This window comes from Miscanthus floridulus, chromosome 5 (genome assembly GCF_019320115.1).
Source record: "Miscanthus floridulus cultivar M001 chromosome 5, ASM1932011v1, whole genome shotgun sequence".
NCBI classification, from domain to species: domain Eukaryota; kingdom Viridiplantae; phylum Streptophyta; class Magnoliopsida; order Poales; family Poaceae; genus Miscanthus; species Miscanthus floridulus.
Window position 1 is genome coordinate 79,855,869 of NC_089584.1, and position 23,798 is coordinate 79,879,666.

The following is a 23,798-nucleotide window of genomic DNA, read 5'->3' on the forward strand; positions in this document are numbered from 1 at the left end:
AAAGATTATTAGAAGCAAAATTTATCTGACCGTGCCGATATGTAGAGTGGATATCGAGTGTTGTTCCTGTGTATAAGAAAAATATGAAGTTGAGAGTTTGCATCGATTTCAAAGATCTGAACAAGGCTACACTCAAGGATGGTTATCCGATGCCAATAGCCGATATGTTGGTAGATGCAGCAGCCGGGCACAAGGTTATTAGTTTTATGGACGGCAATGCAGGATATAATCAAATTTTTATGACTGAGGAAGACATAACAAAAATAGCTTTTAGGTGTCCTAGTGCAATATGTTTATTTGAATGGGTTGTGATGACCTTTGGTTTGAAGAATGCCGATGTAACTTATCAGAGAGCGATGAATTATATTTTTCATAAGTTGATCGGTAGGATTGTTGAAATCTACATTGATGATGTAATGGTAAAATCTAAAGGGTACATGGAACAACTAGCTGATTTGCGGGAGACTTTGGAGTGCACAAGAAAACATGGTTTAAAAATGAATCCCAATAAGTGTGCCTTTGGAGTATCAGCTGGATATTTTTTGGGTTTTATGGTCCATGAGAGAGGAATCGAAATTGGTCAGAAAAGTATGAAAGCAATTGATGAGGCAGTGCCCCCGACTACTAAAACAGAGTTATAATCTTTGCTTGGTAAAATTAATTTTATCAGAATGTTTATTTCAAATTTGTTAGAAAAGGTTCTGCCATTTTCTCCTTTGTTGAAGTTAAAAATGATCAAGAATTTAAATGGGGTGACGTACAACAAAAGACGTTTGAGGAGATAAAGGAATATATGAAATGTCCACCCGTGCTGGTCCCTCCTCAAAAAGGTAAGCCTTTTAAGTTGTACGTGTCAACCGATAACCAGACAATTGGATCGGCCTTAATGCAAGAGTTTGAAGGAAAAGAACAAATTATTTTCTAAGTAGAAGGCTTTTGGATTCAGAAACAAGATATTCTCCCATTAAAAAGTTATGCTTGTGCTTATATTTCTCTTGCACCAAGTTACGATATTACTTGTTATCGGCTAAATATATAGTTGTCTCTAAGGCTAATGTGATCAAACACATGCTATCAATGTCGATATTAAATGAAAGAATGGGGAAGTGGATTCTTGCATTGTCGGAATTTGACTTAAGGTACAAATCGGCTAAAGCAGTCAATGGGCAAGTAATAGCCGATTTTGTCATCCAGCATCATAAGCCGAGTATTGGCTATGTAGAGCCGATACCTTGGACGTTATTCTTTGATGGATCATCGTGCAAGCAAGGTGGTGGCATTGGGTATTGTTATTATTTCACCTTGGGTGGCAAGCTTTGAGTTTGCTTTTCCGACTAAACCGATGACTACCAACAATCAAGCAGAATATGAAGCTATTCTTAAGAGGCTTCAACTTCTTAATGAAGTAAAGGCCAAGGCAATTGAAGTATTTAGAGATTCACAGTTAATTATTAATCAGTTGATCGACCTATATGAATGTAAAGATGGTATTCTAAGGGGATACTATGATGAATGCTAGAGGTTACTCAAGGAGTTTCCTCATATTTCTCTTCAGCATATTCTAAGAGCATGGAATTAAGAGGCTAATTGGTTAGTTCAAAGTGCGTCAGGTTATCGAGTGTTTCAAGAGATCCTACGTAGTGAAACCTTGACTAATGATTGAAGAGTTAAAATAACTGATTACCTTAAGAATCTATCATAGAAGGTCACCAGGAAACTAAGGTATAAATCGATCAAGTATGTCTTGCTAGATGATCAGTTATATTACAAGACAGTCGATAGGGTGTTGCTTAAATGCTTAAATCAAGAAGAAGCTAAAGTGTTGATGGGTGAGATACATAAAGGGATATATTACAAGACAATCGATGGGGTGGTGCTAGATGATCCAATGAGTATGAAATTTTTACTATAATTCAAGCATACAATAGTTAGCCCACCATAAAAATTTTACCATAATTGGACCATAAAAACTATAGCTATGAATTAATTATAGAAAATCATATATCTAAAGTTTCAACAAAAAAATTTATATTAAAGCATACTATATTGTATATTCATTGTGTAGATCTATTCATGTAGAGTCCAATAAAATTAGATTTCCTATTTTATAATTTTTCTTTAATTTACTATGATTTTTCAAAGATTCAACCGAAATTAATAAAAAAGACAAAATTGCCTTTGATAACTACTTATAATGAGTCAGGGAGGTAAAACGAATGATTTTAAAAGTTCGAAGATGGTTTACCTAGTTTAGAGTTTAGGGTGAAAAAGTGGACTTTCGTAAAAGTTGAGAAAGATAACCAGAACTTTTTTTCTAATTTATTTAGAATGGAAATTAGTCGATTCATGGAAGCCTTGATTGGGCCTCAGTCGAAGGCTATGCAATGCAAGCCTACGACAGAACCATCTGACTCACATTGGATACCATCTCTGTGAACTGAGCCATATCTCAGTTGGTTAGGTTTCTTATGGTGGTATCTATCCATCTAGGTTTAAGTTCTCGACTTGATACGGGTGTTCGTATTTTTTTGGATTTATTCTAGAATTTAACGGCACTGTGCTTTCAGTGGTATACGACATTCCCGTCGACAGTGAGGCGCCTGTGGTGACTTCGTCAATCTCGAGATATACCGGCATAGTCTTTCAGAGGTGCTCATAGAGGCAGGGTTTACGTATTCGTCAATCTCGAGATATGCCGGCACATTCTTTTAGAGGTGTTCATAGAGATAGGATTTACGTACATGCGGCACAGTCTCTTGGAGGTGCTTATAAAGATAGGGTTTGTGTACATATGTTCATTAGGGTGAGTTTACGTATATGCGGTATAGTCTTTCGCCTGGTAGAGATATGATATGTTCATTAGGGTGAGTTTACGTATATGCGGTACAGTCTTTCGCCTGGTAGAGATATGATAGGTACATGTGTTTATAGGGTGAATGTGCGTAACGTCTAGCGTCTAATTCTGGAAAAAAAAAAACATTGGATACCGCCTCTCCCACCTGCTCGAACATCGCGCTCAGGACTCGAAGCCGGTCCCACGGGGCACCCGCATCACTGACAGCTAAGCCTCGGTTGCATGGTCCCACTGGTCATCGAAGTCAACCGTCCGTTGCGAACCAAACCCCGCTTCCTCTGCCATCGTATCTCCGCTTCGCCTCCCTTCGATCGCCTCCTCCCGTCCCCAACGCCACCCAAGTCCAGTTCACCCACTCCACGCGCGCGCTCACCGGCCGCCTAGCGCGCTCTCCCCCTCTACGGGATTCTGCGGCCTTTTAGATCGCCGCCGCCTGACGCTGCCGCCCGCGCGCCCTCCCCCTCCGGTTCCGGCCCTAGGTTCCGCTCTATCCGATCTAGGTCGCGCGTGGCGAACCCGCATTGCCCAAGCCAATCGGTTTCCGTTTTTGGAATTTTTTATCCGAGACGAGAGGTTATTTCCACGTGCCGCCGCCGCCGCCGCTCCTAGGCGACGAGTTAGATGGCGTGCGATGGCGGCGTGAAGGAGCAGGAGGGCCCCAGCGCGGCGTCTGCGGCCCCAAGTCCTGCGGCTGTGGCTAGGGCGAGGGCGAGGGCGGCGCGGCCTCGAGGCCCAGGAGCCGCAAGGGGCTAGGCGCGCGGCACCCGCTGAAGCCCTACCGAATCCTTGCAGCCCTCCAGAGGGCGAATGCCAGGGTGAGGGAAGCGGGGGAGGCGACCCTCGTGGCAGCCCTCGCGGCGGCGCAAAAGGAGAGCGAAAGGGAGAACGAGGTGGTGCCCGATGTGTGCGGCGGGTGGAAGAGGTAACGCCTCCTGGATCATTTGCACTCTATTGCTAATGCTGTTTTTAGTTTGCAAATTTTAGGCTCCACTCAGTTACAATTGAGTCATTTTCCTATGAGACGCTTAGGTACCGTTAGAAACTTACTTAGTCGAGTTCCCTCGTTTTATTTAGCTATATAACTCGAAGTATATGGTGTTTATTAATCAAGTTCAAGCGTTCAACTAACCTGTAGCATATATGACCATATGAGCACCTTCTTAATTAGATTGATAAGAGTTTCCTGTTGATTCGCTGGTATAACAACAGTTATTGGTATACTTCTCTTTGTATGTACCAAACAAGGATGATGGCAACCTGTTCTGAAATCATTTACTGTATTCGGCAGACAATCAGTTCATATGTTATCTTGTTAATTTACAGAGCTTGCATTGTCATACATAGCAGTTGCATCACCATAGGACTAGGAGTGATTGCAAGTATGCATGGGTGAGCGGCACCCATAAGCATCCGTAGATTACTAGGTCACTGGAAGATGCTCCTCTTCCATTTAGAGACCCTATAAATAGTTTTTACCTGAGAACGCATGCCAGCGGCAAACCTATTTCTTTGTCAGTAACTCTTTTAGTTGTCCTTGTGAACATCTGTGCTTGCAGTGAGGATGGGAGTTTAAATTGTGGATACTCAAGCACTAGAGGTAGAAGGGCAACCATGGAAGACTTCTTTGACATAAAATCTTCTAGAATTGATGATAAACAAATAAACTTTTTTGGAGTATTTGATGGTGAGGCATTCACTTTTCGAACACCTTATTTGCTCAGTTTAATTAACCTAACACCATTTCTCTTCACAGGTCATGGAGGTACACGTGCTGCTGGGTATTTGAAACAACACTTATTTGAAAACCTCCTGAAACATCCAGTGTTCGTTGGTGATACTAAGTCTGCAATGAGTATGATGTTTTCTCCTAGATCCTTACTTAAAAATAATGCAGTTCATTTAGTAGTGAACAAGATCTGACAAATGGTAAATTTGCAGGTGAGTCCTATAAAAAAACTGACGCGGATTTCTTGGATGCTGAAGGCAATATTCAAGTTGGATCGACTGCATCAACAGCAGTTTTGATTGGCAACCATCTGTATGTGGCAAATGTTGGTGATTCAAGGGCTGTAATGTCAAAGGCAGGCAAAGGTTCTATTTTTCTTAAATTCTATCGCTTCACTAGTCAGTTAATATTGTACAGCAAACTTGCATGTCCATGAGACTTGCCATAAAAAATGATAATAGTGTATACTAACTACTAAGTATCACTTGATACCTTACACGCTAATCAATCAGTTATGAACATATGTTTTAATCGGTTGCCCATCGTCATGATTCCTGCCCTGATTTCATTGTAAAAAGATGTCATATAAGAGGGATGTCCAAAAGGCGGAAAACATTTGACCGCATATTTTATCAATGACCTGTATCATGACACAGATGAAGTGTATTTTAGAATCCAGATTAACCTGTCAAAACCACCCCCACATGGTAGTGGGGTTCTCAACCACCTCGCGACTCCAAATTAACCGGCGTGGCAACAGGGTCCTATGGGCTATTTTCGAATAGCCATTGCCTGTACTACCCTAAGAAAATAGTCCTCACAGCTGGGCCGTATGAGCTATTTTCTTTTCTTTTTGAGAACGTGCCGTTCATGTGTTTCATTGTTAAGATAAGGAGCGACTAAAAAAGAATACAGTTCGTTACAGTTAAATACAGTCCAGTGTGCAACGCACCCTGACAAGAAAAAAAAGGGGTGGGTTGTTTACAAAACATAAGCCGACCCAAACGAAGAAATGAAACTGCGAAACCACACGTTCGCTCCCCACCCCATGCCGGTTAGATAGGTGAACAAGCACTGAGGGCTCCAATGTCTTTGTTGACAAGAAATAAACATGTCTGCACTCTACAGGCCTTCCAGTGGAAATGGTTCTTCTAAGCACGACATGATGGAAGCACATGCGTATACGTTAGTTTGTGAAGAGCTAAACTGGGGTTAGGATGGATTTGGCTGCACATATGGCTTTCAAGTCTTTCATTGTTTGTTTTGTAGATTTTAAGGTGATTTTTTTTTTGACAAAACCTCTAACTTGTGGGAGATATTTTTAAATCCGCCCAAAAAAATTTATTATGACAACAAATTCAAGTATGGAACAAGTTTGTGTTGTATTCTTTTCCTCCAGAAAAGAATCATCAAACTTCCTTTTATTCTTGTTCATTGGGTGAAAAGGGAGCAACTAATCTATATCAAGTGGTGTCGGTGTTTCGTACAAGCACCGGCAAATAAATTTATAGTAATGCGCGTTAGGCTCGGATGGTGCGCTAAAGGACACAAGATTTATACTGGTTCGGGCGGAACGTCCCTACGTCCAGTTTGTTGCTGCTTGTGTTATTAGCACCGTAAACGGTCTGTAGTAAGGGGTACAAACTGTCGAGAGAGGGACGGGTCCCAAGTCTCTGAAGGAAGGATTGTAAGGTGGTCAAGAGCTTCGTAGCTGGGTGTATGAGTGCGTTTTATTGTTCTGTCCTATTTTTCCGTCCTCTCTAATGGAGGAAGCGCATCCCCTTTTATAGATGAAGGGGCTGGCTTTACAAGGGTGAGGGCTCCAGGATGAGTCCTCTACTTAGTCATGTGGCTCACGTTTACCTGGTCAGGTCCTCCATTCTGATGAGTGCGAAGGAAGATACGTGCTTACCACGTTGTCGATGTCTCTGTAGGATGTCAGATTAATCACAGAATGCTGTCCGCAGGGTATGGGCTGTAGTACAGTGGTTTTGACTTATGAGCCTTCCTCCAGCCTTGCTCCGCACGCCTTCTGGTTCCCATGATTCCTTGTTGGGAGAATTCGGGGTCGGGGTCCGGTGTAGCGCCGTGGCCAAGGCCTTCTGACTGGGAGGACCTGAGGGATCGGGAATAGGGCGCCGCTCCCTCGGGTCCACAGCGTGGTGACGGAATATCCGTCGTTCGTGGAGATAGCAAATCCGTTCTTGGAGCGTAGCGGTTGTCGTATATCTTCGTTGGGTTCCGTGTCCCAGAGCTGAAGACGGCGCCTACAACTCTACAGGGTGAGATGCACGCACCTGTAATACCTTTTGGGCTCTGCGGCGCCCGGAAGGGTCTAAAGCATCAGTCCTGTCGTTCCCTGGCAGTCCTTTTCCTGCCAGGGTGCAGGGTATGGTCGTTGGAGCCATGGTTGACCCAAACGTCTTGTCTCGTCCTGTACCCATCATTATGAGGGATAGATATCGATCAGGGCGAGGCTCGTTCTGGGCCGTCGGGTGAAGCGGAGACCAATCCCTATCTCTTGGGCGAGACTAACCCTATCCCTCTGGGATCGGGCGAGGCGGAATCCATCCCTTTGCCTTCGGGCGAGACCGAGCCCGCCCTATAGGCGTCGGGCGAGACGGAGATTAGCCTCGAGCTTTTGGGGCGAGGCAGGGTTATCCCACAAAGGCGTCGGGTGAGGCTGACCCCGCCCCTCCGGGGTCGGGCGAGACGGAATTCATCCCTCAGCCCTCGGGCGAGACCGAGCCCGCCCTCAAGGCGTCGGGCGAGACGGAGTTTATCCCTCGGCCCTCGGGCGAGACCGAGCCCGTCCCAAAGGTGTCGGGCGAGGCGGAACCGAACTCCTGTCACTCGAACAAGGGATGACATGGAGCCCTTACGCGTCCAGAAGTTTTTTACGTTCGGTGGTTATCGGTTCCACCTTCTGGGGTACCCTGGTATTAGGTCCCCGACAGTAGCCCCCGAGACTCTAGGTGATTCGGGTAGAACCGCCTGGAGGGTGTTTTTGATTTCGTCGAAGCTAATTTGCTGGAGGGTGCGCGCGAGCGCACCCGATGGGTGTAGCCCCCGAGCCCCCGGGTGACTCGAGTAGAGTCGCCCGGGGGGTTGTATCGGCCCCTTCGCGGGTAAGGCTGGAGGACTTAGTTTTTCGTCAACTGGGTGTTTTTCCGAGTGGGTCGTGGCGTCCCGTTCGCTGGGGACTGATTCGGGGCCGTCCTAACTGGTGCTTCTGCCCTTGGTGGCGGATTGTTCATGGATTCCTTCTTAGTTGGGCCGGATGGCGAGTTGCTGGGCCCTAGGTGGGCCAAAGAGAAAAGAACAGGCCTTTGTGGCTTGCGCTTCCCCGGTGGGTAGAGAGTCCGGTTTCGCCTGGGGAAGGCGAACCGTCCGCCGAGATTTTTGGGATGAGAGGATAGGGACTGCGGGCGCGTGTCCCGCGACGTGACGCGGTGGCGCGCGTGGCAGGCCCGGAGATCGAGGCGGACGGTTGCCCTTCTTGCGTCCGTCGCCCCCTATAAAACCGCGGGGTTCGCCCCCAGGGTCCCGTATTTCGCTCCCCTTTGCGTTCTGAAACATCCGCCGCCAATCTTCCCAGCCTCTCGCGCCCGCATCGCCACCGTCGAGCGGCCTGCGTTCGTGTTCCAGCCGCCGTTAAGCTCGCGCCTGCCCTTCCCCCCTACTACTTCAATGGAGTTGTGGGGCAGATCAAGCATCACTTCCCGGCGTCTGGAGGGCCTCGTCCGCCGTGGCCTTCTCCGCCCACTATCCGCCGTCCAGGAGTGGTTACTCCCCGGCGATGAGGGTGAGCCGATGCCGCCTGAAGGGTATGTCGTCTCCTTTGCCATCTTCCATGAGCGGGGATTCGGGGTACCCGCGCATAGATTCCTTCGGGGGCTATTAGATTACTATGAGGTAGAGCTGCAGCATCTCACTCCCAATGGGATTCAGCATATGGCGGCGTTCGTTGCCCTGTGCGAGGGTTTCCTGGGGATCGATCCCCATTTTGATCTGTGGCGGTATTTCTTTAGGATTAGTCTGTCGAAGAGGAAGATTGGGGGGAAAGAAGTGAACGCGCCGATGGGGTGTGCTAGCATTCATCTGCGCCATACCCGGTCGATGGGTTACCCGTACATGCGTCTGGCTACATCCAACAAGGGATGGCATTCGCAGTGGTTTTATGTTAGGGATGATGTGAGTGCCACCCTACCGAAGTACACCGGACGTCTTATTGTGGATGCTCCGGAGTCGTGGGGCTGGGGCGTCCAGACTAAAGACAAGAAACATATCTCTGACCTTCTCTCCGCCCTCCATGACCTGAAGGGTCGGGGTGTAAAGGGGTCGGGGATTATCGGCGCCTACCACGCGAGGAGGGTGGCACCACTGATGGCGCGTGTGCTTCCCCTGCATCGGATGATGCCCGGGATATCGTTCGAGGGGACGGTGCTCGTTGACGAGGCGCTCCCTTATTCGGAAGTGGCGCAGCGTATCAAGGAGGCGACGGAGCCGACGAAGGATTCCGCCGGCAGGGTCCTCGACATCGTGTATCCGGTGCCCGGGCATCCTCCAATGCGGCCGGAGCCTGGGTTCTTCGAATTCGTAAGCCCTCTTCTCCCGCACTCTTTTCTTTCTCCTAAATCTCCCTCTTTTAACACTTGCTTTTGTAATATTGGGGCTAGCTGAGGGGGCTAGTCTTCAAGGATAGTCCGGCCCCGCTGCCGAAGGACAAGGTTGTGGCGGCGGCGAATCGACTCGTGGCCGAGCGGGACAAGAAGGCAAAGGAGGAGATGAAGAAGGCGAAACGACTGAAGCAGGAGGCACGGGATCGGGGAGAGGACGTGAGCAGTGAGGATGACGACGACGATGATGATGACGATGAGGTAGCCGTCGACGTAGATTGGGGCGTCCTGGAGGATGAGGAAACGCTGACGAGTGGCCACCCACCCGTGCAGGGGCCCTTCGCTTTTCACGCGGAGGGAAGTGAATCAATGAGGTCAGTGGAGGCCGGCGAGTCCGCCGCTTCGCACGGCGTGCCGGCCGAGGATCGGTGGACGGGGGACGCCGGGCTTGCTGCCGCCGGCCCTGAGGCGATCGTGGAGGAGGGTGGCACCGGAGCCGCGCCCGGCTCTGATGCCGCGCCCTGCGAGGTGATGGAGGGGAGCAGCTCCGGTGCTGCGCCCCGCGAGATAATGGAGGGGGACGGCTTCGGTGCCGCGCCGACGAAATGATGGAGGGGAGCGCCCCCGGCGCCGCGCCCCACGAGACGAACCCCCCTGCCCCGGAGCAGGGGGCAGGCACGAAACGGTCCCGTCCGGACGAGTCAGGGCAGGGATCTGGGGATCCGTCCCCAAAACGCTTCCGCCGGCCGAGGACGTCAACGTAAGCTCTTGATTCCTCTGTTTTCATCCTTTTTTCATTTTTATTTTGACTTAACGGTTATTACCTTTGTGTAGGTTCTTGCGGACGGGTCACCCCCTGGGGCTGGTGCCCAAGAAGAGTCTCGCCCTTCAAGCGGGACAGACAGCGTCGCTTGGAGTCGCCCCTGTTTCGGGCAGGAGTGGTGCCGACGTTGGAGCCGCGTTGGCCGAACCGACGACGTCCATGGTGGCTCCCACGCCCGCGGAGGTTACTGAGCGAGCGGTTTCTTCCGTGGCGGGCGTGGAACAGCCGGCCGAGGACCGCATACCGCCGGTGAAGGTGATCGTGACTGCGCCAAGCCAGGATCAGCCGGGCGCGGTCGTGGTGGCACCCGAGGGCGTGGTGCAATCCGCGCCGCCAGGCGCCCACGTGGATCCGCCCGTGGCGCTCGAAGCGGTCCAGACGGAGGAGGGTCCAGCCGGAGGGTCCTCGAGTGCGGCGGTGGTGCCGCACAGGGTCAGGAGGGAGCCGCCACCGGCCCCTTTGTCGGGAGGAAGCCGCTCCCCTGCGCGGGGGGAGCCGCCGCTCCAGTGGATGGCTGCTCAGGACCCGACGTCGGCTCTTTTCTCGCTCGATGATCATTCCGAGAGCATGGAGCGGGAGGGTCTTGACATCGGGATCTCGACCATGCTGAACGCCCTGGACCAGGCCAGAGGAGCCCTTCGTGAGATCGTTATCCCTACCACTCAGGTATTTTCTGGACTTTCTTCTTTCTTCATGTGTTTTTGTGTTCTCGCATTCCTGATATCAGTCTTCTTCCTCCTCAGATTCTTGTTGCTCGTAGCCGGAATAAATCCCAATTCCTCCGCGAACAGAAGGCGGAGAGGGATCGCCTTTCCGAGGAGGCCCGGCTGCGAGCAAACATGGCCGCCCAGCTTGCTATTGTCCAGGAGCGGGAGGCCCAGGCGCGTCAGGATGCGGAGGAGGCGCACGGGATGTTCGAGGACCTGTCGGCGAGGTCTAAGCTGGATGGAGAGGAGATTGCCAGACTCAAAAAAGAGCGAGACGAGCTGCTGCAGAGGAATGCCGCGGCCAATGAGAAGGCCGGCGAAGTCCTGAAGGAGCTGGAGATGGAGCGGGACCTCCGGCGGAAGGCCGAGAGTAGGGCCACAGCCCTCCAGCAGAAGGTGGACAAGGACGTCGAGGTGGTCCGCTCTCTCCGGGCGGAGCTTGATGACGCGGTGAAAGGAAAGTTGAGTGCTGAGAACATCGCCACCAAGCTGGAGAAAGAGGCTGCCTATACGCGAAGGGCCCTTCAGGTTGAGAGCGATGAGCACGATCTTCTACAAGCTGCGGTCGGGGTGGTCCTTAACGCCCTGAATGTGACGGAGCCGGTGGAGACCAGCCCGCTCGCGGCCCGTGTCGGAGGTATCACGGCTCGGGTGGGCCAACTTGAGGAGAGTGCCTTTCACGCCGGGATTACCCAGGCCTTCACCGTCGCCCACGCCCATTATGAGAAGGAAATAAACCTGAAGGTGATGAGCGAAGGCTTTCCGTCCACCTACGAGGATGAAGAGCTGGAGGAAATGGAGAAGATGGTCGCTCCCCTTGCGAAGAACCTGGCAGACAGTCTGAAAGAAATGGTTCTCCCTCCGCGGGAGTAATTAATCGAATAATTTTGAGAACAGCTTATATGTAATATGTGGACAAGTGTCGGTACTTTTCGAGTCTGGACGCCTTTCGTGCTTTGCGCTTTTGCGTCTTAATTTCGTTTTGTTTGATTTTTTGCGATTTGATTTTTTACGGTCTTACCAATATGTTCCCGTGAATTATGCCGCTGATTATAATGCGAGGAGATTGAGGAGGTAGCCGTACCTTAACAGCCCCCGAGTAAGGTCCGACCCCCGCACCTGCTGGGGTCGGGCGTTACTGGAGACCGGAATCGTGTTTTTGGTGATAATGGATGTCATCGCAATAATCCCCGCCCTGTCTTCCAACAGAAATCCCAACTGGGGACTCTATGGGCTCGGCAAGGTGGGGCCTTTGAACCTGTGTCCCTGCACTGTTTGGCCCGAGCCCCCGAGCCTTGTTAGGGTCTGATAGGGGTCGGGCGTTATTTGCGTGTTACCCCGTCCTCGGTTTTCGCAATCGGAGGGGCTGAGTGAACGACACTTGCCTCGACGGCTTGAGTACCGTGCTCAACGAGCTCGCTAACGGGTACGTTCGTGCGGAATCCGGGTCCATCATTTGCTGATGGGGTCGGCAGAGCCCTCTGGTGGCACTCCACAACTTCTTAACCCGCCTCCCGGCAGATGCCTGAGTCGTTCGATAAGCTCAGGGGGCCCGATGGCCTCTCCTCGATGGAGATTCTGTGGGTTTGGCTCAAGGTTAGAATCGAACGAGAGAAGGTCGAGACGTCCCGGTTCGCTTCTGAGCGGGGTCGGGCAGGGCCGCTGGGGCTCGTCTCGGTTATCTCTCCCTGGCTCTGTTCGGCGTGAGGCGGCCTCGAGCCCTTCGCGGGCCGACCTTCGAACCTCAGCCTGTAGTTGCCTATATCGAATGAGGCGACAGCCGTTTCGTGGTGCGACACGAATCGTTGGGATGCAATTTTTTGCATATGAAATGTTTTGAATGCAAGATTTAATTGAAAATAAAGGCGGGGTCGATAACGTTACCTTGGTGGTATGAGTGGTGGAAAAGCTCCTACCAGATGGGTCCGGGCCCTGACGTTTGTGACGAGGTTGGAATAACCTGTGTAAGAATTGCTATTCTTTGTTTTCGTGTCTCGGTGATGATCCGAGCCGTTCGATTAACTTGGGCATCCTGACAGCTCTTCCTTTGGGGGAGACTCTGTAGGCGGACCCCTCCGATCCCTTCTTTGAGAAGGCAGACGTCGAAACTAGAGACGCGAGGGGCGTTGAGTAGGATTTTTCTGGTGAACAGAAACACCGTAGCTATCGGGGCGTAGGGTTTGCTAGTTCGTCCAGTTTTACTCAAAGCTTTGTGCTTGTATGTCGCGCCCTTAGTTTCAAGCGTACGGAGGGGTCGGGTGGAGAGGATGTCTAGACTGGTAGTCATCCTCGGCAGCCCCCGAGTGATGTTCGCGTCCCTGCTATTTGACGGGGTCGGAATCTTGCGAACGAATTTTAACGCATAAAGTGAGAAAGCTGAGAGGCTTATCTTTCTTTGGTCGTTCGTTCGTCGTGTCTTCTGGGCCGAACGGCCGACCTAGGAGATCTGAAAGGTCCCGTCGTCGTGTCGTCCGTGGTCCTGCATGGGGAGGCGAAAAGTTGTCTGCCTATGCGGGTGCCTTAATCGCCGCGTCCGGAGCGGGTCAGTGGCGGGCCATACCCAGGCAGTGTTCAGTTTGACCAAAGAGGGACGCCTCGTAGACCGGGGTTCGTCCCGTCACATCTGGCGCGTCCCCTCAGATATCAATTAGCATTGATTGTGTATTAAAAAAGAGGGAAGGGAGAGGGTTTTTCGTCCGACCTTTCGCCTTTCCTTAGTTACAGCGCTTCCTCTTTAAATAGGGAGGGGGAGAGGAGTTCTCATCCCACCTCCCCTTCTGCCTCCGAGCCGCTATCTCTCCTTCTTCCTTTCCGCCAAACGCGTCCGTGCGTCGCGGTGGTTCCTGAGTGAGGAAGAGTAATGCCAGAGAGAGATAGAGAACTTACAAACTTGCTCGTGAGTCTGGTGCGTGATGTCGAGCCGGAGGTTATCCAACGTAGATGAGATGGTGCGCGCGGCCCTTGCTGAGGAGTCGCTGCTGCCGAAGGAAAGGAGGCGCCGGTGGGCGTCGTACGTTGTTGACTGCGTCGTCGTTCGCTGGGCTCCTCCCTTGGCGGGGAGGCGTTTCCTGCCCATACGCCGTTGTCAGGGTTATGGCTGGGGATGATGGCGTAGTCTTCAGACGTCATGGCGGTGGCGTCGCTGCCGGGGTCGCGGCTGACGACGATGGCGTAGTCTCCGGACGCTCCGGCGGAGGCGTCGTAGATGGTGGCGCCTTCGAGGATCCAGCGAAGATGTCGCTGATGGAGAGCGTGGCACGGCGACCGCAGTAGACGAGCTGACCCGTGTACACGCCCCGGACGTCGCCGATGGAGAGCGTGGCACGGCGACCGCAGTAGCACTTGTGGTAGAGCTGAACCGAGACTGTAATGAAATAATGTTATGGGGAAGCCCCCAAGTAAACAGTCCTCTGAGTATATTGTTCCTTTTTGTAATGACATCACTTTGTAAGTGGTGAATTTGTGCAAAAAATGAACAAAATTACATCCTTTGTTCATGGCAAGTAATTTTAGCGCTTTCCAACTCTTCTCATGGTCTAAGTCATAGGAAGCTAGGAACGTGGGCGAACTAATTCTGATTGAACTGGTGAGCAAAGAGGTTGCAGCCGCTGGGGCGTGGGTGTCTCGCAGTCCTACCAGTTGTATTCAGAATTGGTTCCCAAGATCTTAGCCCTCGAGACTCGTTTACGAGGCGAATGGAAAACTTAGAGAATGTTTGTAAGTATAACACAGGGATTTTTTGCAAGCGCAATACTTGTATTACACATGACATATGTTACGATCACATGCCAGCCCCCGAGTGAGGTCTGACCCCTCGCGATTTGCAGGGGTCGGAAATCACTAAGGATCGGGTTTCTGTTAAGACAAAAACTGATAAGGAAAAGTGTAAGCTTATTTTAAGGATAGAAACGACGTAGCTGCTCAATGTTCCAGGCGTTGGTGAAGACCTCGCCTTTGATGGTTTTCAACCGGTAGGCGCCTGGGCGAAGTATTTCCGCGACGATGTAGGGCCCTTCCCAGGGCGGGGAGAGTTTGTGGCGATCCTTGTTGCTCTGCACAAGACGGAGGACGAGGTCTCCGACGTTGAAGGCTCGACCCCGCACCTGTCGGCTGTGGTACCGCCGTAACGTTTGCTGGTACTTAGCTGAACGGAGGAGGGCGATGTCGCGGGCCTCATCCAGCTGGTCCATGGCGTCTTGGTGAGATGCCTCGGCTCCCTGTTCGTCATATGCTCTGATTCTGGGTGCTCCATAGTCGAGGTCCGTCGGGAGAACGGCCTCGGAACCGTAGATCATGAAGAAGGGTGTGTAGCCGGTGGCCCGGCTAGGAGTCGTCCTTAGGCTCCAGAGCACAGCCGGGAGCTCAGCGAGCCAACGCGCGCCGAACTTGTTCAACCGGTTGAAAATTCTGGGTTTGAGGCCTTGAAGAAGCATGCCGTTTGCGCGCTCGACCTGTCCGTTCGTCCGGGGGTGCGCGACGGCTGCCCAATCGATTCGGATGTGTTGTTCATCACAGAAACGAACGAATTTCCTACCGGTGAACTGAGTGCCGTTGTCTGTGATGATGGAGTTCGGTACTCCAAAGCGATGGATGATGTCGAGAAAGAACAGCACAGCCTGCTCGGATTTGATTGTGGATATTGGCCGAGCTTCAATCCATTTTGTGAACTTGTCTATGGTGACAAGCAGGTGGGTAAAGCCCCCGGGCGCCTTTTAAGTGGCCCAACCAGGTCAAGCCCCCAGACCGCGAAGGGCCACGTGATGGGGATCATCTGGAGAGCCTGGGCCGGGAGGTGTGTTTGCCGAGCGTAGTATTGGCACCCTTCGCAGGTGCGTACAATTTGCTCGGCATCGGCTACTGCGGTGGGCCAATAGAAACCCTGTCGGAATGCCTTCCCAACCAAGGTTCTTGGTGCGGCATGGTGACCGCATGCTCCACCGTGGATGTCGCTCAGTAGAAGTTTTCCCTGTTCGCCAGGGATACAAAGTTGCAGAATTCCGATGTGACTTCGTTTGTAGAGTTCGCCTTCTACAAGAACGAAGGATTTGGCGCGTCGCGCGAGCCGTCGGGCTTCTGTCTTGTCGGTTGGTAGTACGTCGTGGAGGAGATAGTCGAGGTAGAGCGTTCTCCAGTCATTGGGAGGATCGGACTCCATTGCTGGGTCTTCTTCAAGCTCCATGACCTCGGGGTCAGGAGGAACAGTTGGCGGATCGGCCTTGGGGGTCGGACTAGAAGGGCCACCGTCGGCTTGTTCCGACCCTGCGTAGCGTACCGAGGGTTTGTGTTGGTCACTGGCGAAGACGCCTGTTGGAACTGGCTCTCGGCTGGATGCTGCTTTTGCGAGTGTGTCGGCTGCTTCGTTGAGGCGCCTGGGGATATGATTGAGTTCGAGACCGTCGAATTTGTCCTCCAGGCGTCGGACCTCTCGACAGTACGCCTCCATCTTGGTATCGTGGCAGCCTGATTCTTTCATGACCTGGTTGACGATCAGCTGAGAGTCGCCCCTGACGTCGAGGCGTCGGATGCCCAGCTCGATGGCGATTCGCAGGCCGTTGATGAGCGCTTCGTATTCTGCAGTATTGTTTGATGAGGGAAAATGAAGCCGAACCATGTACCTCATGTGCACCCCGAGGGGGGATACAAAGACTAGTCCTGCTCCTGGCGCCCTTCTTCATCAGCGATCCGTCGAAGTACATTATCCAGTACTCTTGATCGACGGCTGCTGGTGGCATCTGGACCTCGGTCCACTCCGCGATGAAGTCAGCTAATGCCTGAGATTTGATCGCCGTTCGGGGGACATAAGAAATGCCCTGATCCATCAGCTCGAGTGCCCACTTTGCGGTTCTTCCCGTAGCGTCATGGCTACGAACGACCTCGCCGAGGGGGAACGACGTCACTACTGTCATGGGGTGTGACTCGAAGTAGTGGCGTAGCTTCCTTTTGGTGATGAGGACGGTGTAGAGGAGTTTCTGGATCTAGGAGTAGCGGGTTTTGGAGTCGGATAACACCTCGCTGATGAAATATACAGGGCGCTGCACCTTGAAGGCGTGCCCCTCTTCCTCTCGCTCTACTATTAAGGCCGAGCTAACCACTTGGGTGGTGGCCGATATATATAGTAGGAGAGATTCTCCATCGCATGGAGGAACTAGGACCGGCGGCTTAGTTAAAAATCGTTTAACCATGTCAAGTGCCTCCTGAGCCTCGGCTGTCCACTCGAAGCGGTCAGTTTTCTTCAGGAGTCGATAAAGGGGGAGTCCTCGTTCGCCGAGGCGTGAAATGAATCGGCTGAGGGCGGCAAGGCACCCGGTGATCCGCTGAACCCCCTTTATGTTTTGGATCGGGCCCATCCTCGTGATGGCTGATATCTTCTCTGGGTTGGCTTCGATGCCACGCTCGGAGACGATGAAGCCGAGCAGCATGCCCCTCGGGACCCCGAAAACACATTTTTCGGGATTGAGCTTGATGCCGTTCGCCCGGAGTTTCGCAAAGGTGCGTTCAAGGTCGGCGACAAGGTGGTCAGCCCGCTTGGATTTGACTACGATGTCGTCGACATAGGCCTCAACGGTTCGCCCGATGAGGTCTCCGAAACAACTAAGCATACAGCGCTGGTACGTTGCCCCAGCGTTCTTCAAACCAAATGGCATTGAAACGTAGCAAAATGATCCGAAGGGCGTGATAAAAGATGTCGCGAGCTGGTCGGACTCTTTCATCGCGATCTGATGGTAGCCTGAGTATGCGTCCAGGAAACAGAGGGTTTCGCACCCCGAGGTGGAATCGACTATTTGGTCTATTCGTGGCAAAGGAAATGGATCCTTTGGACACGCTTTGTTGAGGCCAGTATAATCAACACACATTCTCCATTTCCCGCTCTTTTTCTGGACAAGAACAGGATTTGCTAACCACTCTGGGTGGTATACTTCCTTAATGAATCCTGCGGCCAGTAGTTTGGCTATCTCCTCGCCGATGGCCCTGCGTTTCTCCTCGTCGAAGCGGCGCAGGCGTTGTTTCACTGGCTTGGAGCCCGGGAGGATTTGGAGAGTATGCTCGGCGACCTCCCTCGGGATGCCCGGCATATCCGAGGGTTTCCACGCAAAGATGTCCTTGTTGGCGCGGAGGAAGTCGACGAGCGCGCTTTCCTATGCGGAGGAGAGCGCGGTCCCGATTCGGACTTTTTTGCCCTCGGAGCTACTGGGATCCAAGAGGACGTCCCTGGAGCCCTCTGCCGATTCGAACGATCCAGACGACTTCTTTGCGTCGGGTGTCCCTTCAATGACCTCCTCCCTGAGGGTGGCGAGCTCTTCGGATGCGATGACCGCGGATGCGTGTCCGCAGCATTCGACCTCGCACTCGTAAGCGCGCTGGAAGGAGGTGCCGATGGTGATGATCCCACGGGGGCCCGGCATCTTCAGCTTCAGGTATGTGTAATTGGCTACGGCCATGAACTTCGCGTAACATGGTCGCCCCAGAATGGCGTGGAAAGTCCCCGGGAACCCCACTACATCGAAGGTGAGGGTCTCAGTCCGGTAATTGGATCGATCCCCAAAAGTGACGGGCAGGTCAATCTGCCCTAGTGGCACGGCTTGCCTTCCAGGCACGACGCCATGGAAAGGTGCTCGGACGGGACAAAGGTGCGTTCGGTCGACACCCATCTCGTCGAGCGTCTTGGCGTACATGATGTTGAGGCCGCTGCCCCCATCCATCAATACCTTGGTGAGCCGCTTTGGACCGACGATCGGGTCGACGACAAGCGGATACCTTCCCGGGTGTGGGACGGCATCCGGATGGTCGGTCCGGTCGAAGGTTATGGCGGATTCCGACCACCGGAGAAAAGCTGGCGTGGCTGGTCCAGCGGTATAGACTTCTCGACGTGCGACCTTCTGGCGGCGCCTGGAGTCGTAGGCCGTTGATCCTCCGAAGATCATGAGGGCACCGGTTGGAGTTGGGAAGGTGTCGTCCTTCTCCTCCGTGTCGTTAGTGGTGGGAACAGGCTCCTTCCCCTGCTCCTCCTTGTTCAGGCCCCCGGCCAAGTATTTGCGCATAAGGCCGCATTCCTTGTATAGGTGCTTGGCCGGGAAGGCGTGGTTTGGGCATGGCCCCTCGAGCATTTTCTCGAAGTGGTTCGGAGTGCCCTCCGCGGGCTTCCGGCCACCTTTGCGGTCGGCAGCGGCCGCGAGTGAGTTGTCGCGCCGTTGCTTCTTATTTTTCCCTTTGGCGGGATGGTTGGAGGCGCCTTCGCTGGCGTCCTCGTCCCGCCTTGTCTTTCCGTCGGAGCGATCAAAGATGGCTCCGACCGCCTCTTCTCCAGAGGCGTGACTGGTGGCGATGTCCAGGAGTTCCTTGGTAGTTCGCGGGCCCCTGCGTCCTAGCTTGTGGACCAGGGATTCGCAGGTCATTCCGGACAGAAAGGCTCCTATTACGTCGACGTCGGCGACGTTCGGGAGCTCATTGCACTGTCGGGAAAAGCGCCGGATGTACCCGCGGAGGGTTTCATCGGCTTTCTGACGGCAGTTCTTGAGGTCCCATGGGTTTCCAGGGCGTTTGTACGTGCCCTGGAAATTTCCCACGAAGATCTCAGTCAGATCCGCCCAACTCTGAATAGCATTGGACGGTAAGTGCTCCAGCCACGCTCGTGCCGAGTCGGCCAAGAACAGCGGGAGATTGCGAATAATGAAGTTATCATCACTCGCACCACCGGCCTGACATGCAAGCCGATAGTCTTCGAGCCAAAGCCCGGGATTTGTTTCGCCAGAATATTTAGGAATGTTCGTAGGTGGTCGATACCTTAGAGGGAACGCGGCGTTGAGGATGTGCCGGCCAAAGGCCTGAGGGCCTGGCAGGACGGGGCTCGGGCTTCGGTCCTCGTTGCTGTCGTAGCGCCCGCCACGTCGGGGATGATAGCCGCGACGCGCTGCTTCTCCCTCGTCGCCGTGGGCACGTCTCCGGGCGTCGATGATGCTGCGTACGTCGCGGCCACGGCCAAGGCGTTGATGTACAGGGACGACGGAGGGCTGCCCTCCGGCTGGCGGTGTTTGGTGTACGGATGCGTCCTTGGTGGGGCGTACTGAGGGCGCGCGTTGGCTGGTGTCGGGTTCGCGTCGTCGAGACAACGAACTTTCCGCCTGCTGCGCTGCTGCACGCTCGAGCAACGTGCGAATCTCCCGATAAGCGCGTCGATCCTCGGACGTCGCGGCCTCCGGAAGGCCATGCAGCAAGGCGGTTGCTGCGGCGATGTTCTGGCTGGCACGGGCAAAGTGAGGAAAGGCCCCATCGTCGGTGAGGATCCTTTGATGTACGGTGCGGGCTGTGGCGCGCGCGCGCCCCCCGTCTTTGCGGCGTTCAATCTCGCGATTGATGTCCGCGTATTCCCGTGCGAGCCCTTGCCCGGCCTCATCGATCTCCTGCTGATGAGCCTTTAGCTGCTCCATCCTCAGGTGAGATGGGGCTGTCCCCTCTTCCCCGGATCTGCTGTCAGGATTGTTTGTAGGGGTGGCTTCTTCCCTGGAGGCGCTTTCGACGTGACCCTCGGGGGTCTGCGTCATGTAGCATTCCCGGGAAGGGTGGTGGCTCCCCCTACTGGAATCTGAGCTGGAGAGCGATACAGGCTCCTCGTTGAGGAGCTCGTAGAGGGTCTCCGTATCCCGCTCAATCGCCCCCACGAACTCGATGTCCGTGGATGGTTGAACCACACGTAGCGCCAGAAGGCGGCCAGTGGTTGCCGCAACGTTGCGGAGACCGAACGGAAACGCTGTCGGGGCGCTCCATACGGACCCTTTCGGACACATGGTGGCGTTGTGAGAGGCCTCCTTGGGTGACGGGACTCCCCGGGTGTTGCCCGGTGGGCCCTCAAGCCTGAGACGGCTGAGGTTGATGGAAGGGGGAGATGGGGCGGCTGAGCGAGTCAGCGCCAGTTCTCCTCCTAATGTGATGATGAAATCCAGGTCGCCGAAACGCACGTGTGCGCCCGGGGCCCAGGTGATTGCGTGGGTGGCCATCCGAGACCTGATTTGGAACGCACAAAGCCCCTACCTGGCGCGCCAACTGTCGGTGTTTCGTACAAGCACCGGCAAATAAATTTATAGTAATGCGCGTTAGGCTCGGATGGTGCGCTAAAGGACACAAGATTTATACTGGTTCGGGCGGAACGTCCCTACGTCCAGTTTGCTGCTGCTTGTGTTATTAGCACCGTGAATGGTCTGTAGTAAGGGGTACAAACTGTCGAGAGAGGGACGGGTCCCAAGTCTCTGATGGAAGGATTGTAAGGTGGTCGAGCGCTTCGTAGCTGTGTGTATGAGTGCATTTTATTGTTCTGTCCTATTTTTCCGTCTCCTCTAATGGAGGAAGCGCATCCCCTTTTATAGATGAAGGGGCTGGCTTTACAAGGGTGAGGGCTCCAGGATGAGTACTCTACTTAGTCACGTGGCTCACGTTTACCTGGTCAGGTCCTCCATTCTGATGAGTGCGAAGGAAGATACGTGCTTACCATGTTGTCGATGTCTCTGTAGGATGTCAGATTAATCACAGAATGCTGTCCGCAGGGTATGGGCTGTAGTACAGTGGTTTTGACTTATGAGCCTCCCTCCAGCCTTGCTCCGCACGCCTTCTGGTTCCCATGATTCCTTGTTGGGAGAATTCGGGGTCGGGGTCCGATGTAGCGCCGTGGCCAAGGCCTTCTGACTGGGAGGACCTGAGGGATCGGGAATAGGGCGCCGCTCCCTCGGGTCCACAGCGTGGTGACGGAATATCCGTCGTTCGTGGAGATAGCGAAATCCGTTCTTGGAGCGTAGCGGTTGTCGTATATCTTCGTTGGGTTCCGTGTCCCAGAGCTGAAGACGGCACCTACAACTCTACAGGGTGAGATGCACGCACCTGTAATACCTTTTGGGCTCTGCGGCGCCCGGAAGGGTCTAAAGCATCAGTCCTGTCGTTCCCTGGCAGTCCTTTTCCTGCCAGGGTGCAGGGTATGGTCGTTGGAGCCATGGTTGACCCGAACGTCTTGTCTCGTCCTGTACCCATCATTATGAGGGATAGATATCGATCAGGGCGAGGCTCGTTCTGGGCCGTCGGGTGAAGCGGAGACCAATCCCTATCTCTTGGGCGAGACTAACCCTATCCCTCTGGGATCGGGCGAGGCGGAATCCATCCCTTTGCCTTCGGGCGAGACCGAGCCCGCCCTATAGGCGTCGGGCGAGACGGAGATTAGCCTCGAGCTTTTGGGGCGAGGCAGGGTTATCCCACAAAGGCGTCGGGTGAGGCTGACCCCGCCCCTCCGGGGTCGGGCGAGACGGAATTCATCCCTCAGCCCTCGGGCGAGACCGAGCCCGCCCTCAAGGCGTCGGGCGAGACGGAGTTTATCCCTCGGCCCTCGGGCGAGACCGAGCCCGTCCCAAAGGTGTCGGGCGAGGCGGAACCGAACTCCTTGTCACTCGAACAAGGGATGACATGGAGCCCTTACGCGTCCAGAAGTTTTTCACGTTCGGTGGTTATCGGTTCCACCTTCTGGGGTACCCTGGTATTAGGTCCCGACAAGTGGTTAGTCAGAATTGCATTGTACAGTGGGCTGGTGTCGTAAAAGCTAGAAGCATTATGTTTCCATACTTATATTTTAAATATTTGATATGTACTTCCCTTCGTTCCAAATTATAAGATGTTTTGGCTTTTTGGATACATTGCTTTTATTATGTATCTAGACATAGTGTATATCTAAGTGCATAGCAATAGCTATTGTATCTAAAAAAAGCCAAAACATCTTATAATTTGGAACGGAGGGAGTATGAAGCTGTATATTTGCTCAAAGAAACACTCCCAATTTTATCTTGTTTTGACTAATATGTATTTTCTATTTATGGAATGCATCTTAGGATGTGTTGGCTTGTCGTTAAAGCAATTTGGTCACACTTATTTGCAGCTATTGCACTCTCTGATGACCATAAACCAAACAGAAGTGATGAGCAGAAACGGATTGAGGATGCTGGAGGAGTTGTTGTTTGGTCTGGTAAGTCAAATTGATCATAACAATTGCCGGGCTCGTTGGGTACTTGGTCTAATGCGGGTTTATCTTTCTGCCAAAGTTATTACAGTTTATCTCTACTTGGTTGAAATTCAATTACATTCATCCAATGATGTTTTAGATGATAATGGTAAATGTACTTTGCAGGAACATGGAGGGTAGGTGGTATACTTGCAATGTCTAGGGCATTTGGCAATCGTTTGTTGAAGCAGTTCGTTGTTGCACACCCTGAGATTCAGGTTTCTCTTGACTTTCATAAACTTTGTATTTCATGCATTGCAAGGGGGGAAATACAATAGAACTTCTGTAATGCGATATTTGACGACATTGATGCACTTAATCACAAATGGAGGTAGTTTTCTTACTTGGAAACTTCTTGTCAGGATCTAGAAATAGATGGTGATGTGGAGTTTCTTATTTTGGCTAGTGATGGGCTCTGGGACGTGGTGCCAAATGAGGTTAGTATGCCATATACCAAATTTGGTACACATATCTGCGTTATTTCTTTTGGAGTAATATCCCTGTTATGCTTTCTTTGAAAAAGATATATAAGTAGTTTCATATGCAGCAGACACATAAATATTGACGATGAAATGTGACTTCTGCATATGCATTATATTTCAATGATAATTGTTTAGGTGCTGCTGTTGAAAGTACTTTGGTTAAGCACCAAATAAACATGAAAACTTGCTAAGCAATGTCAAGTTATAATGTGTAGGTGCTTTAGTTTGAATACATCCAATTTATCTTTAGCTTGGATTGGGAGCATGTTCGTTTGCAAAATTATTGTAAAAAAATGAAGCCTCAAGTTATCAGCAATCAATGACATTCATATTGGATTTTGCTAGCTAGAAAGTTTTCTTGAAACTGATTAGTAAGCTTACATGGAAAAGATTTACTGATCTAGGGACAAATTGATAGTAGCGCCTCCACTGGTTCTTGCTTATTCAACCATTAAATGCTCACGAAAATGCATGCATTATTCCTGACATATGCTCGTGGCATGTGTTTGTATTTCAGAAAAGAAAAATTCATGTGATGTGGATCACAATACTCTCTCTA

At 52.2% G+C, this 23,798-nt stretch overlaps 1 pseudogene; it reads left to right on the forward strand.

The window, feature by feature from the left end:
* The first annotated feature begins 3,129 nt into the window (after window positions 1-3,129).
* LOC136454810 (probable protein phosphatase 2C 7) lies at window positions 3,130-23,275 on the forward strand (annotated as a pseudogene).
* Window positions 23,276-23,798: the final 523 nt, after the last annotated feature.